Below are 14,226 nucleotides of genomic sequence, written 5' to 3' on the forward strand. Positions count from 1 at the left end.
GCCCTTTGACTACTTAAGCAGATCCACTAAAGCATAAGTTGCTCTTTGTTATGAAAGAAGTGAAGGGAGAGAATACCTGAAGGCCTCGCAAAGATTATCTGCAGATAATCTTGTTCTATATTTTAAAGTAACAACACATACATGTAAAACTTTCCTTTCTGCCCCTTACAGTGTAAAGCTGATAACAAACAACGAAGATCAAACTTTACCAACCTACACAACTTATACTGAGAATTAGAGAAGGCAAAGTTAACATGCTACAGTATTGCACCACAGATGGTTTTGCCACCACATGTGAAAAATCTCAGGCATAAAATTAAACATGAACAAAATCCTTTCAGGAAGCTACTGACAATATCTCACTCTATTAGGGATTTTGAAATAATTCATTAAATATCAGAGAAAAAGCCCTAGCTGGTCTCTAGAAACATGAGGTGATACACACCAAGAGGAAAATGTATTTTAAATATTATGCAAAGCTTTGGCAGAAGGATTTGGCAGAAGCAGCACCATTCTCCAAACCCCAAACTGGCAGAGTTGAGATAGAGGAGAAATATCAGAGATCCACTGGATTCTACCTGGACATCACACATGTGAAAGAAACGTGGTAAATCTGAGAAGCAAAGACTAAATATATTTTCAAGGGACACCATCCTGCAAATATTCTGGAAACAGTAGAAATATTGTGCATTTTCCTCACAGTATGTAAGACTTTGTAACCTGGTGATTCACTGTTGTGTTTTTTGGGGGGTTTTGTTTGTTCGTTTTGTTTTTTTCTTTCTAAATCAGATCTGTTGTTTCTTAGTAGCTTGCTCTGGTCAGGGATCATGGTGTTCTAGGGACCACATAGTTGGTACTCCAAGCTCCAGAAGAGGTGGTTCCTTGGAATGCCATGGAGCTTGCTGGTTGCTACCAGGTTGTGCTATGAATTCCTCTCTGGGAGAGACAGTGGAGCCCACAGAGTGTTAGAAAACCTCCAGGGAGTGGCAGAAGTGTGCAAAAGGCTGACTACCTATTAGGTGAAGTCACAACAGGGATGGTTTACAGTGGTTAATAATCCAAATTTCCAAGGAGCCAATAGTGGGCATTTGATTTGTATTACAAAAAGTCTTATAAGCCCCATAAAGAATTGTGTCTCTTCATCCTTGGCACTGTACCAACAAGAAACAAAGAGCTCCCATCCCAAACAACACACCACATTCACTGCTGACAGGATGCCACAGGAAGATGAAACACAGGAACAAGATGGGAATGGATAAGCACAGAAATAGCTTGAAGAAAAGCAGAAGTCCAGAAGTTCCCCTTTTCCTGACAGTTGATTTATATCTCCTGGCAGTGTGGCACAAATGCAGATGGCTGAAAGCGACTGTATTCACCCTTAATGAGAAATTTGCCTTCTCCTCACTCGGGACTCTGTTTCCCTATTGCTTTATCAACAAAAGATGAGCACATTTCAAGGAGCTCAGATGTTCAAACCCTGACGCAAATTCTGAAAGACAAGGAATGTTTGGCAGTTATTGGAATGCTGCAACAGACAGGTAGAAGATGCAATGTGGTGAAATACTCATGCCAGCAGTAAAGTTTAACCACACTATCAAACACAGCTGTACCAGTCACATGCTGGGGATTTCCCAGCTGCAGACTCCCAAAGCACACGAGTTTCAAACAATTCAGTCACTATGCAATCAGCAACCATGTGACAATTTCATTTTCTCTTTCAAAACATCCAAACAAGTCTGGATTCAGAAAGACTCTGTGGCTCAGCCACTGTGACTCTTAGTACTTCTGCATTTATCACGTCAAACATAACACTACTAATACAGTAGGATGGTACTGGTTTATCACAGAAGGTCCTTCTGTGATCTTCATTCAGGAAGGAAATAAGTGTCCTTATGTACTGATGAGACCCTAAAGATTTCCTTAACAACACAATCTGGACAAATCACATCAAAACCACAGGTTAAACGTGTGACACTCAGGGATCATTAAGTTCTTTGTCTCTATCATTGGAGAACACGAGATTATGTATAAGAAAATGATCACTTTAACAGAGTATAAAACAGATAAGAATTAGAAAAGCCTTTGTACATCCTAATTCTGCTTGGTTATTGTTCCCCTCCTCCCTCAGTTAGAAACCAGACTGAAAGCTCATGAAAGAGGTACAGTACAATTTTTGCCAACTGTCTTCCTCTGCTCATTATCTATGAGTATTCTGGATAGGAAAACATACTGAAAGAAGTCATTATTTACTTCTAGTTTCCTCTTAGTCTGTGCTAAATGGCAGGTTTAATCAGGAATATTCCTAAAATAATTATTACTAAAATGATGTTCAAGAGGTTTAACTGCAACATATGTGTATTAAGGAAACAGTCTTTCCTGGGAGTACAGGAGACAGAAAAACCTACAGTGATGATTATATTTCAGGAAGGAAAGAGGAACTTCCCTCAGGAAGAGGGGAGAACTGTGCTAAGGGCCCTGCCCTGGGAAAGCATTTAATTTAAAGTACTAAAGTAAGGAGGCATGCCCAAGCCACATTTTTTGCTTTATCACCTCTGAACAGCTATTGTTTCAGAATACTGAAATGACTAAATTTGAATTCTCAGTGTAAAACATGCAGTGTGCTCTACTCCTGGGAGCAGCCTTTAACATCACTTCAAACCAGCTGGAAGCTATAGCTCCCTCAACATCCTTTATATCATCCCTTTTAATTTACAACACACTATTTTGGAAGAAGAAAAATTTGGTTTGGAACAAAATACTGAGACATCCTCCAGAAATGGCATCACTTCTGGAACAGAGGACATTAGCCTCAGAGTAGTTTTGATCATATGGATAAGAGACAATCAAGTGCATGACTTGGGAAGAACTCTTTAACAGGGCTTTTATGAAAATACATTCCCTGTGGTAACCTTACCTCTTAGAAAAACACAAAAAGTGCAAGTGTTTACCTCTGTTTGATTGGAGCTAAGTTGGAGTAGGCAGGAAGATGTTACAGTAGCAACACCTGAGGAAGCTGGCAAAAAAGCAAATCCAGTGAGTGCTCGGTCTCTGACAAAGTTGAACTAGCATGGCAGAGTGTTAAAAAATGACTTTTTCAGTCCTTTACATACTGAGATTAGAAGAGATAATGAACCCAAGATCATTAAATAACCACCAGTGCAAGAGAATGATGCCATCATTATTAGTGAACACTGCACAACATCTAAAATGTGATTTAAATGCAAAAATGTGATATAAGTGCTAAAAACCCAACAAACCATACTCACAATGTAAAATGAGTAGATGAGATGAAGGAGACACTGTTGCACACAGACATGAGCGTGATATATGTGTTGCAGTTGTCAGTAACCTGCAAGTTTGGAATTCTATCAGAGTAATTAAAATTATGGTTGAAATTGAATTGATAGTCAGAAGTGAGAAGTTTTTTAAAGAAGAAATCTTAGGATGGTCATGAATTTGTAATTCCACAGTCAAGATAAGGATAATTTTGCCTAAAAATGCTGTTTTCTTTCACAATTCAAGTGCAAGCAGTAGTTCATAATAAAAAGCACTATATAATAATGAAGATAAATGGTAATAATCCCTATGAGTTAGAAGTTACAAAGGGAAAAATATCAATAAGTTAGAAACATCAGCAGAAAATCCACAGCTGACATCACCAATGTAAAATGAAGAATTAAAAACCCCTCAAACTTATCAAGAGTACAATACTCTAGCAGCTATAGAAACCCTTTGCCAGATGGAAATGATAAAACTTTTAATAGTGGTGCAGAAGAGACAGACACATTTAGAAATATTTCTATTCCATATTTAGACAGCTGTTCTTATGTCACGTGATGAATTTGAACTATTTTCCAGTCCCCTGGTAACCAAGCAGGATGTTATACAACATGCACTAGAAATCAACATTTTAAAGTCAGCCAATTCATCTACCTCACACCTAAGAACTACGACAGAGAAGACTTCAGAGCTAATCATGTTTATATTACTAAATTAAGGCATTCCAGGGAAATCCCATTTGACTGAAAAAGTGCTAATGTTGTGCCAATAATAACAGAGACCAGCAGGATGACTCAGAGCTAATGGACAGCAAGTCTGACCTTCCTTCCAGGTAACAAAGCTGTTATAAATTTAATGAAGAATGGAAGTGATAGAATATAATTAATATCATCCCAGTCAACCCAGTGTTGTGGCAAACAGATCTTGTAAAACAAGTCTTAGCATTGTTTGATGAACAAGTATTTGGATGATGAAAGTAATTGTATACTTGCAATAGATCTGTGGAGAGCACTTGACTTAATAGTGCCTGACATTCTCATTACGAACACTGGCACAATACTATCAGTAAAATGTATTAAAGTAACTGAAAACTGAAAGATCTAACAAAGTAATAATGAATGGAGACTTGCAGCATAAACTTTAGGGCTTTCGTGAGAAGAAAATAAATATATGCATCCATGATAACAAGATTTGTGAGATCAATAAAACTGTGAGGATGAAAGGTGAAGATATTAATGCAGAACAATTTGAATCACTTAATAAACTAAGCCAGTTCTAATTAAACATGTCTTAATACAGCAAACTGCAAGGGAAGTAGAAATAAAACCTCCACCACTAGCCAAGTCTCCTCCCTGGAAAACACATGGTCTGAAAAGTATCGAGAACTACAGGTGACAAACAGCTGACATTGTAGCTAAAAAATCCAAACTAGAAACATTCCTTGTATGTGTAGACAAAAAGCAATACCAGCTTTTTCACTGGTGAAATGTGCTGTGAATCACACCAAGTTTTACAGTTTAGAAGGAACGTTTTCAAAATAGAATTTAAACATAAAAAAAGCAGACAAAATTACTTGAAGAGGAAAATGTCTTACAGTGACATGTTTGAAGAAAATACTCACTTGTTAACATTATTAACTAGCTTGACTTAATAGAACAGAAAATGCTGGTTCCTAATGGTGACTTATTGCATGCACAAAGTTCATGTAGAAACATGGCCTATTGAACAAGTTATTTATAGCTGAAATTACCATGGGAAATCTCAATGGATTCTTCATTTCAAGGCTGGATACGTTTTTGAGTGTTGTAGGTCAGCGTGTATTTGCCTGCTCACTACTGCAGTTGAACTTAAAATACTCTATACAGAGGTAACTGGGTAATAATGACCTATGACACAGTGAGCAAACTAACGGACCTAGTAGGTTCTTCCAGCTTTCTTTTCCCCCCATGTGGATATTGAAAATATATTTTTCTCTCTTTGTCTGAAGAATTGAACTGGCACCAACACACCTCTTCACTGGAATATTCTATGTTGAGATTCGCCACAATTCACTAAACACTGTCAGATCCTCAGGCTTTTTTCTGAATAGGTATTCCCTGGAAAGGTAAGAGTTTTGTTAAAAGGACGCAGATAGAGGGAAGTGGAGATCCTAAGCCTGTTCCCATTGACATTAATGTGTGATTTGCCATTGATTTGCAGCAGCAAGATCTGGAGCAGAGTGTTCATAACCCCATGGAATGGTTCTAATTATGGGATTCTTAATTCCACCCATAGTTTCTTCAGGAGTAACTGCTTAGCTCTGTGCATGGTATAATAATAACAGTCAGACCTTCCGCTTTTCCAGAAATAACCATGTCATAAGCTGCTGCTTCCTTGTTTTATGTATTTACAGATATCAACAAGCCTATATAAAGCCTCTTCATGATTTGTTCATATACAGTAGTCTTCCTTTTGATATATTTTTAGATCAATTGCACTTAAACAACACTTCCTCAACCTACTGAACTTTGCTCTGGGACGATGATCAAGGGAAATGCAAACACTGTGCTGTTTAAAGGATGACGGCCAACATTTTCCACAGCATTTGTTGATAGGGTAGGGTACTATGAGTGACACAGAATTTAGTGTGACTCCAACATGGTGCAGCATCCAATTTACGCTCACAAACTCCGCACCTGCCCTTTGGACAGCCTCCAGAACAAGACAGGTGTGAATTTATCAATGTGCAAGAAGCAGCAGCTTACATGATCTCTCACCTAAGATGTACACGTACAAGACAATACATGATCTTTCAGTTTTCTAATAAACAGTGCTACTTTGAAGAAAACAAGAGCTTCAAGCCTCTTTGCAAATAATTTTTTCAAAGGGAGAATTGTAATAAATAAGATGACTCATCAAGGAAAAGCTATGTCTGTGCCCTCCTTTCCTTCTCTGAAAAAAAGGTTTGATAAAGCTGGAAAACACCTGGAGAGGCAATTTTCCTATGGCTAGGTTGCTGTGTGCTTTCAAGCATATCACCTTAGAATCTCAGCAATGGCAAAACTTCCCTTCTCTGAATTTTCCAATGCAGAGGATATAAACATGTCCAGCTTCTGGTTACTCCAGTACAGGAAACCTTTCTATCAGATTCTGCCATTTCCCCCACAGTGAAAGGCGTAGTTAAGTACAGCCATATCTGTAAGATTTCTCATGGTTTATAAAGATTCTGCAGATGTCAGGACTTTTTTAGTGGTTAAAGTACAACCTAAATCCGGCCAAATTACAGTACTGAGCACTGTTGCATGACAATTTCCCCTTACAGGGTGTAAAGTACACCAGGAAAAATTCATAGTGGTTTTGAAAAACAATTTTCAGCTCACTTGTGTGCTGTGAAAACTCTCCTGTTCTGATTCTGTTCTGAACCCATGCAGCCAATACATGTTTTACTGTGCAGAGCACTGGTGTAGGGAGAGGACCTGTTAGCATGTCCTAATCAATAATTTTTTATGAGCAAATCTTGTTTAAAAATACAGATTAGTCACACAACAAACAATCAGAATATTGATGACAAAAGCACTTGGGTCAACTGCAGTTTGCAATGATTATACCTGATATGAGAATCCACTGTGCAATAGATTGCACCTGTTGCTACATATCAGTAAGAAAAAAATGCTGCAATTTCATCAGATACCAGTAAATAAAATCTTTACAATGTTGAAAAAACATTGCAATGTTAATTTGTGTGCTTTCTAAGTGGAAATTGCTGAGATTTTGCTATGGATTGAGTGAGAGCTTTAGACAATCCCTGCCTTAGATTTTTGGCAGTAGCTTTACAGATCCAGAATGCCCATGTTGACAACAGAGAAAGCCAAATCCCACACATCAGTGCAAGACATAATCAAGTTATGTCTGCTTTGTAGGAACAAGACATCCTTGTAGAACTGATTGTTTTGCAACTCTTGTCCTGCTGGCAGAAGTAGAAATACATGCAGGTGGAATATTCCTCTTTGGAAGCCCAAAGACACTAAGAATGGTGACAAGACATAAATGGGCTTTGAGACAGAGAGTGGTGCACAATGTCAAACGAGACAGAAAATGATTGACACAGAGACAGTAGGACAGGGACATAAACAGTACAAGAGAAGGCACAGGAGCCTCAAAAGGGTAGAAGCACATGACTACATCATGTGTAACTAAAGTCAGGAAGTGCTGACTCAAACTGGCAAAAAGTGAAAGACATACATAAAGGCAAAAGCATGGTGATGCACAGGTTGTGTGGTTTTTTCAAGAAAAAACAGGGGTTTTGTATTTTAAGAAGAATCTGAAGCAAAGAAAGTTGAGGCTTATAGTCTGTATTTTGAAGGTGAAATGCAGACAACCTTTTTTCAGCTGTTCAACCTGTTTTAGGTGAAATTCACTCCCTTACAATTGAAATGAATGCCTGCTGTGAATGCCTGCAGCTGCCACAAATTGTCTTTCAGGATCCTGCAGAGTCCTGTCTTATATGTGGTGTGGATCTTAACAGAAATAATTTGAAGAAGGTTGTATCCTGTGAAACTCCAGCAACATGAAAAAAAAATGAACCTCTAGCAGTTTCTGCAGGAAAAATGGTCATTTCCCAACTGTCTTCTATTCTGACTGCCCCTTCAGAACCTTTGCACATGGATAGGGCAGTTTTTGTAGCTACTCACAAGGAACAGGTCCCATCCCATGTCAGCCTGCTGGACACCAGTAATGTGGCGTGTGTGAGTTAGAATGATGGAATCAAGCCTGCACAGACTAACTAGGCTGTTGCTATCCACAAACCTAAAACCATTTGCTAGCCTCCAGACTAGTATTTTATGTTTTCTCCTGACCCAGGCTACCTTTCTGCTCTGGATCCCATTGAATCTCAATCCACCCCTCCGTGCTGTGGGTCACTGCTGAGCCTTCCCTCTCTTGTCACTGTGCCAGGCTTTAAGAAAAATGAGGAATGCAGCCTTTGTGGCAGTACTGAGTGAACACCACTTGTAAGGAAAATATCCCAAATCTCATTAAAAAGAGATAAAGCCATCTGGATCCTAAGACAGGCAGTTTGAAAAAACCCCCACAAAACTATTCTGAAACCAATTTACGGAGAGAAAGAGATAGGAAAACAACTTTGCTGCCAACAAATGTTGTAGCCCTTGTCATCTATTACCACATGAACAAAGCACTCAATGACCGACTCCAGTACCATTGCCAATTATTATGACAACATACACTATAACCATATTATGTTTACAATATAATACATGTGAGTATTCGATAGAGCCTGGCAGGACTTCAGTCACTGCCTCTTTTATGCTTTAAAAATCAATTTTTTAAACTGAGTTTGCTGTATAACATGTTCCCTAATTACATAGTTTACTATATAGAGAACAAGAAAGGATATTGAAAGTGATTTCAGGCAAACCTCTGAACATTTAGTGAGATAAACCCCTTTTATTCATACACATTGCACCACTAACAGCCAACATAATGCCTTTATTCTATAAACATGCCTCATCTCATTCCCATTGACATCAGAGACAAGTTTTCCAAAAGTTTCAGCTTCAACTGAAACTCAAGAACAAAATGTTCAGGGCCTAGTTTTAAAGGGGTTCCTTCTTCACCTTTTATGCCACAATTTCAAAGCTAAACAGAATCATTTAAACATCTGCTTCATTTGTGTATGACATCAGAAAAACAGTTTGCCAAATGATTTGATTTATATTTCCCAAATCACCTGCCAAATAGAAGCAGGAGGTCGCCTTGGAAAATATGAACTAAAGATGTGCTCAGACTCAAATACCCAGTTACTAAAAGGCCCCACTGTCAGTCCACAGCCAATAACTCGGTCAAATTTCTGGGTGGGCTACCTATTTTACATATGAATAAGAGCACAGGGGCAGAGATACTTAAAATAACAATGTGCATGCTAGCTTAAGTACATCAGGCCTAAGCAACAGCACACCAATACCATTATAATGATTCTCAGGCAAGCCTGAGTTCAGAATTAACACGGTTCACCAGCCAAGCAGGCTGTCCAAAGAGGTTGCCTATGCTCAATCCTTGGCAGTGCTCCAGACCCGATTAGATAAAGCTCAGAGAGGATATGGATGCTATAACCCCAACTTCAGTTACTAACACTGGCTTGTTCTGCTACTGAAAGGTGCTTAAAAACACATGCCAGCCCTGGCAGCTCAAAATCACTGCCCTGTTTACACAGGGGGCAGACTGGAAGCAAGTGACAATGGCAGAGATGCCTTCTTAAATGGTGATGCTTGGCTTGGAAATCTTTGTGCTGGAACAGTGGACTGAGTGGAGCTGTTTTGCAAATACCTGAAGAACATCTAGAACCTCTCAGAGACTTCTCTGATCACTGTAAGGCAATCAATTTTTATGTTTCATTATGATTTATAAAATCTAAGATCCATGTATATACTTAACAGGAAAATTTGGAACATATGCACTTATATTTCTACTCTCTGGTTAAAGAGAAAGCCATTCAAACAATTCCAATATCAGGCTAGAGAGAAACTGTAAGGGTAATTCCTCAAGTAGCTGCCTCGAGACATATTTAATATTTTCCCTTGTGACCTTGGCAGAGAAACTAGGTTTGTGATAAGCTGTTAGTACAAAGAAAGACTGTATTCCACACCAAGGCGGGGGAGAGAACTCTGCAATAACAGAAACAGAAAGAAATTAGATAAAGTTCATGGTCATCCATATAGGAGTAAGATTTCCCGTGACAAGCTGGAAATTACAAATGAGGAGAAAAAAGAGGGCGTATTTAGTGCATCAGAGAATGACTGTAAGCAATCACTGTGATGTGGGACAAAGACCAGTAGGATATTCTGGGTGATACTTTGCCAGGAAAGGCAGTGTCAGGATACAAAGTGCTAATCAGAATGAAACATAATGCAAGATCTTGCCACTCATACTGAAGAAAAATGCAATTTTTCAAAGAAAAGTGCAATTACAGAGAAGTTTGACACAGAGAAGTATGACACAGTAATAAAAATAAGATATACTAAGGATATAGATAAATTGACTCTTATGAAAGAAAAGCCTGATCTATTAACAAACTGACAAAATTCAATACTTCGAATATTTCTTTGACAATACCCTCTATGTGGAACTAATTAAAATTTAAAATGAACAGCATTATGTACTATTTTGTTATTCTAGACATCGGTTTTGGCATATTTTTCTTCTGGATATTGTTTTTTTCATCTTCTGTTCCAGGACTATGGATAGCAACAAGTTTGAAATTAATTTCAACATGAAGCCTCAGAAAGACAAACATATTTTTTCTAAGACTGACAGAAAATTTTAGAATAAATACCAGTTACTAAGGAGAAACAGAAATTTTTTTTTTTTTTTCCCTGAAGTCTGTGAAACTACGAATTTGTATGGCTGGAGTCAGGAATCCTATTGTCATTCTACAAGCAAGACCACTCAAAAAAACCCAAGCCCAACAAACCCTCCCAATAACATCACAGACTTTGTTTTAAAGAATGGCACTAAATGTACACTGATTGTTAAAGTAAGACAATGTTAAGCATTACACAGCAGTTTGTTTGCTCAATTAATCCTGACAGCTCTCCTGGCAGGTAGTTTAGAGATCTGCCTAAGGCCACAAAAGTAAATCAGCTGGGATAAAAAAACAGCAAAGTCCATCTCTCAGGCTGTTCACCATCAGACCATGTTCCTCTTGTAAGAAGGGATCCTGGTAAATCCCAGGGTTTATGGGAAATAGGCTCTATTTAAACATTTAAAGCTTTAAAGCACTTACTGGAATAGAAAAAAAGGAAATGGAAATAGAAAAATTGAGAAATCCAAGTTAATCCAAGAAACACGATAGCAATTGATCACAGTGCAGTCTGGAAAGAAAATGTAATCAATACAGAGGGGAAGAAATCAAATAAAACAGATGCAGCTCCAGTGACTGAGGCACAGATGCTCAGATTGCAGCTAGGAGTGACAAATTTGTCCTCACCCCTGCTGTATGATGAAAACTAGAAAGCTAAACATTAAGAAATGTCATCTAATGTCAAGATATACATATTTCTTACAACTGTAAAAGAGTGGCAAAATGCAAATCTGAAATTGCTATTAGAATCGCTATTCAGGTCTTAGGAAGTGCCTTACTCACCAAACACTGCTTAGTCACTGCAAGGGAGTGTTTCAGTGCATCTGTGCTCCTGGGAAATGATGTTAGCATGAAAATTCTATTTACATTTAATTTATTTTCCAGTACTGATATTCTGGTGACGAATTGATATTTTTGGTGATAATTTCAATTTGTTCCAGGTATGAGGAATGTAACATTGTTAATGATATTAATGTGAACATTTAGAAAGCTTATGATGTTACCAATCTATAATGAAAGTACCACTCAGGCAAGTCTCCTAAGTACTAAGAAAATTATCTTTTCATCTAGGAAATAAATTATCACGACATTTTAGAATATTGTTTTGTACCTAGAAGTAACAGAAGCCAGGTCAGTATGGTTCTGTTCATACCTGGAGGACAGCAATTCTACTTTGCTATGAAAATCAGAATATTTCATTAGAGAATCTGAGCTTGAGTTTGAGAGTTTTTTTGGGGATTGGTTTGTTTGGTTTTTTTTAAAGACAGGTAGGCAGTTCCCACTCTGCATCTTGGAAAGCTGAAGTATTATAATCAAGAGCTCAAAAGTCAATCTCCCTTATTCATATTTTACAGTATCTTACTCCATGTGTAGCTACAGTTATTTACTGCAAACACTTTCACAGCACATTATTACTTAGACAAAAGTAAGAATGCAAAGTCTACTTCAAAGGGCTTAGAAGTTCAGGAAAAAAATCTTGAAAATGTTTTTGAATTTTGAAGTCTTGAAAAACTTTTTGAGTTTACTCATTCTGCCTTCTAATTCTAAGATTGCTCAGCCTCTCATAGGATTATCTTTGAGAGAATTAACTGAATACAGACCCTCCTCTGTGTCCTGAATTTGCCTTCTGGAATTAATATAGCTGGTGTAATTTAAAAAAAAATACTCGGTAGGTTGCATTTACAATTTATCTGGTCCTGAGGAGGAATGATATTCCAATTTCTTCCCTTTTCTCCTCAGATGGGTCAATGTAACATAGAGGGGACTCGACCCTCTGCCTCTCACAGGCAAGTGAGTCACTCTAAGGATTATGAACACACACATAAATGTACATCTGATCTTTAAACACCAAGGTCAAATCAAACTCTTTTCTCTTTCAGATACTATTAACTCTGAGAATATGAGACATTTTTCTTTCCAACTTATGTTTCATTGAGTTTTTATTTTAATTTCTTTTTAATATAAAGGATTCCCTTCTTGAGTTCCATTATTTAATAAAAGTTTCCTTAACATTTCCCCCCGCAGAATTCAATTTTCCTTTCTTCCCAAGGTTTAGATGATGTTATAAAAGGAATGCTGTTTCTTTAAAGCTGACACATGAGAAGGAGCAGGCTGTCTTAGATTGCAGGCCATTTCATTTCTCATAAGCATGCTATCATTAGCTACCTCCAGGAGAATGAACTGTATTGATTGCTTCAAATCAAACCTGTGACCTGGTGGCAGTATTAGATGTTTGTTACAGAGCATCATCTCGTCATTAATCTTTCATTAGGCAGCATGATCCGAGAAGCAGCAGCAGTCACACCAGGCTTACTCTCTCGAGTGATGCCACCACAGAGCTCTCCCTTATTGGATCACAGCAATTACTGGCCTTACAATGCAGATCCTGAAAGCCTTATTAAATTTCCTCCCAGGGATGGCAAGCTTACAAATAGTCATGTGCTGTTTCTTGGGTGAGGACATCACAAAATTACACCAGAATGCAGTAAACCCAAGTCATTTGCAATTAAACATGTGACCCTCGTTTCTGAGATGATACATCTTCATTTACAGCACATGAAGTCTTTTACAGAAATCCCAAATACATCAAGTTAAGATGTCTTAAAAGGTTCCAGTCAAAGAATGGGTAGGTAAGTGCCAAATCACATTTCTGCCTGGGAGAAATGAAACAGAATCTCTAGTATCTGGATTGCTGGCATCTCAGTGCTGTGATTTAAAGAGCTGGGAAACAATTTCAGGCAAACAGCAGGAGAAAGGACCAAAGCACTGCTGGGACAGAGCCCAAGAGGGGGATATCTGTTCTTATTTTCATCATAACAAGGTTGGGAGGGGTGAAAGTTGGAAATTGTGCACCTCAAACAATACAATATTGAAAAGATTAACATTTTAGTGCCTCTGAGTGAAGATCCTTTACATACTGCAACTAGCCTTTAAGTCCATGGATCCTGTACTTCCTCAGGTTTACAAGTATAAGGGTTGTGTGTCTAAGCTATTTTCTGCAGCCATATAGAAACAGCATTAAAAGCTGAACACAAGACTCATTAACCTCAGCAGCCATTAAAATAAAAAAGGCCTAGCAAAGGGCAAAATAACTCCCTATTTGAAGAGAACTTAAAAATGCATACTGCAGGAAGGTTCTTACTCAGTTTAAAAATTATTCTGGCTCGATCACATTGATTTAATCAGGGATATGGAGAAGTGATGTGCACAGCACATATGGCCATAATGCAACCACCTCACTATTACCTCAGGCAATGTGGTGAACCCCTTCTTGTCCCACAGATGTTACACCTCATACAAACACCACCCATGGCCACTCCCCTGGCAAGCCCAAGAGCTGTCCACCATCAGTATGGCTGTGAAAGGACTAGCAGATGACACAGAGTATCAAAATTAAGATTAACTCTTTTCCCACATGAAAAATACATGTCCAAGATAGGTGGATTCAAATAAAACACGGGACAGGTAGGTGGGGCCAATGCTCTAAGTTGTGGGTTCATCTCATCATGGGCGGTACAAAATGTCACTGTAAACACAACACAAACTCCCGTGGTTCAGAGTTTGGAATTTGCTCTTGAAAGCTAATTTGAGCT

The 14,226-nt window shown here is 38.2% G+C and overlaps 1 protein-coding gene across 7 annotated transcripts in view; it reads right to left on the minus strand.

The window, feature by feature from the left end:
- The window catches only part of LOC131577816 (atrophin-1-like), a 54,918-nt gene that overhangs the window by 22,457 nt on the left and 18,235 nt on the right, over nt 1-14,226 (minus strand). Inside the window, exon 4 of one of the 7 annotated variants that reach the window (XR_009277290.1) lies at nt 2,949-3,013. The exons of the other annotated variants lie outside the window; for them this stretch is intronic. The gene's annotated coding sequence lies outside the window, so the exon portion shown is untranslated. The remainder of the gene's footprint in view (nt 1-2,948; nt 3,014-14,226) is intronic. 7 annotated transcript variants of the gene reach the window in all.

The sequence above is a fragment of the Poecile atricapillus genome, chromosome 3, assembly GCF_030490865.1.
Source record: "Poecile atricapillus isolate bPoeAtr1 chromosome 3, bPoeAtr1.hap1, whole genome shotgun sequence".
Taxonomy (NCBI): Eukaryota; Metazoa; Chordata; class Aves; order Passeriformes; family Paridae; genus Poecile; species Poecile atricapillus.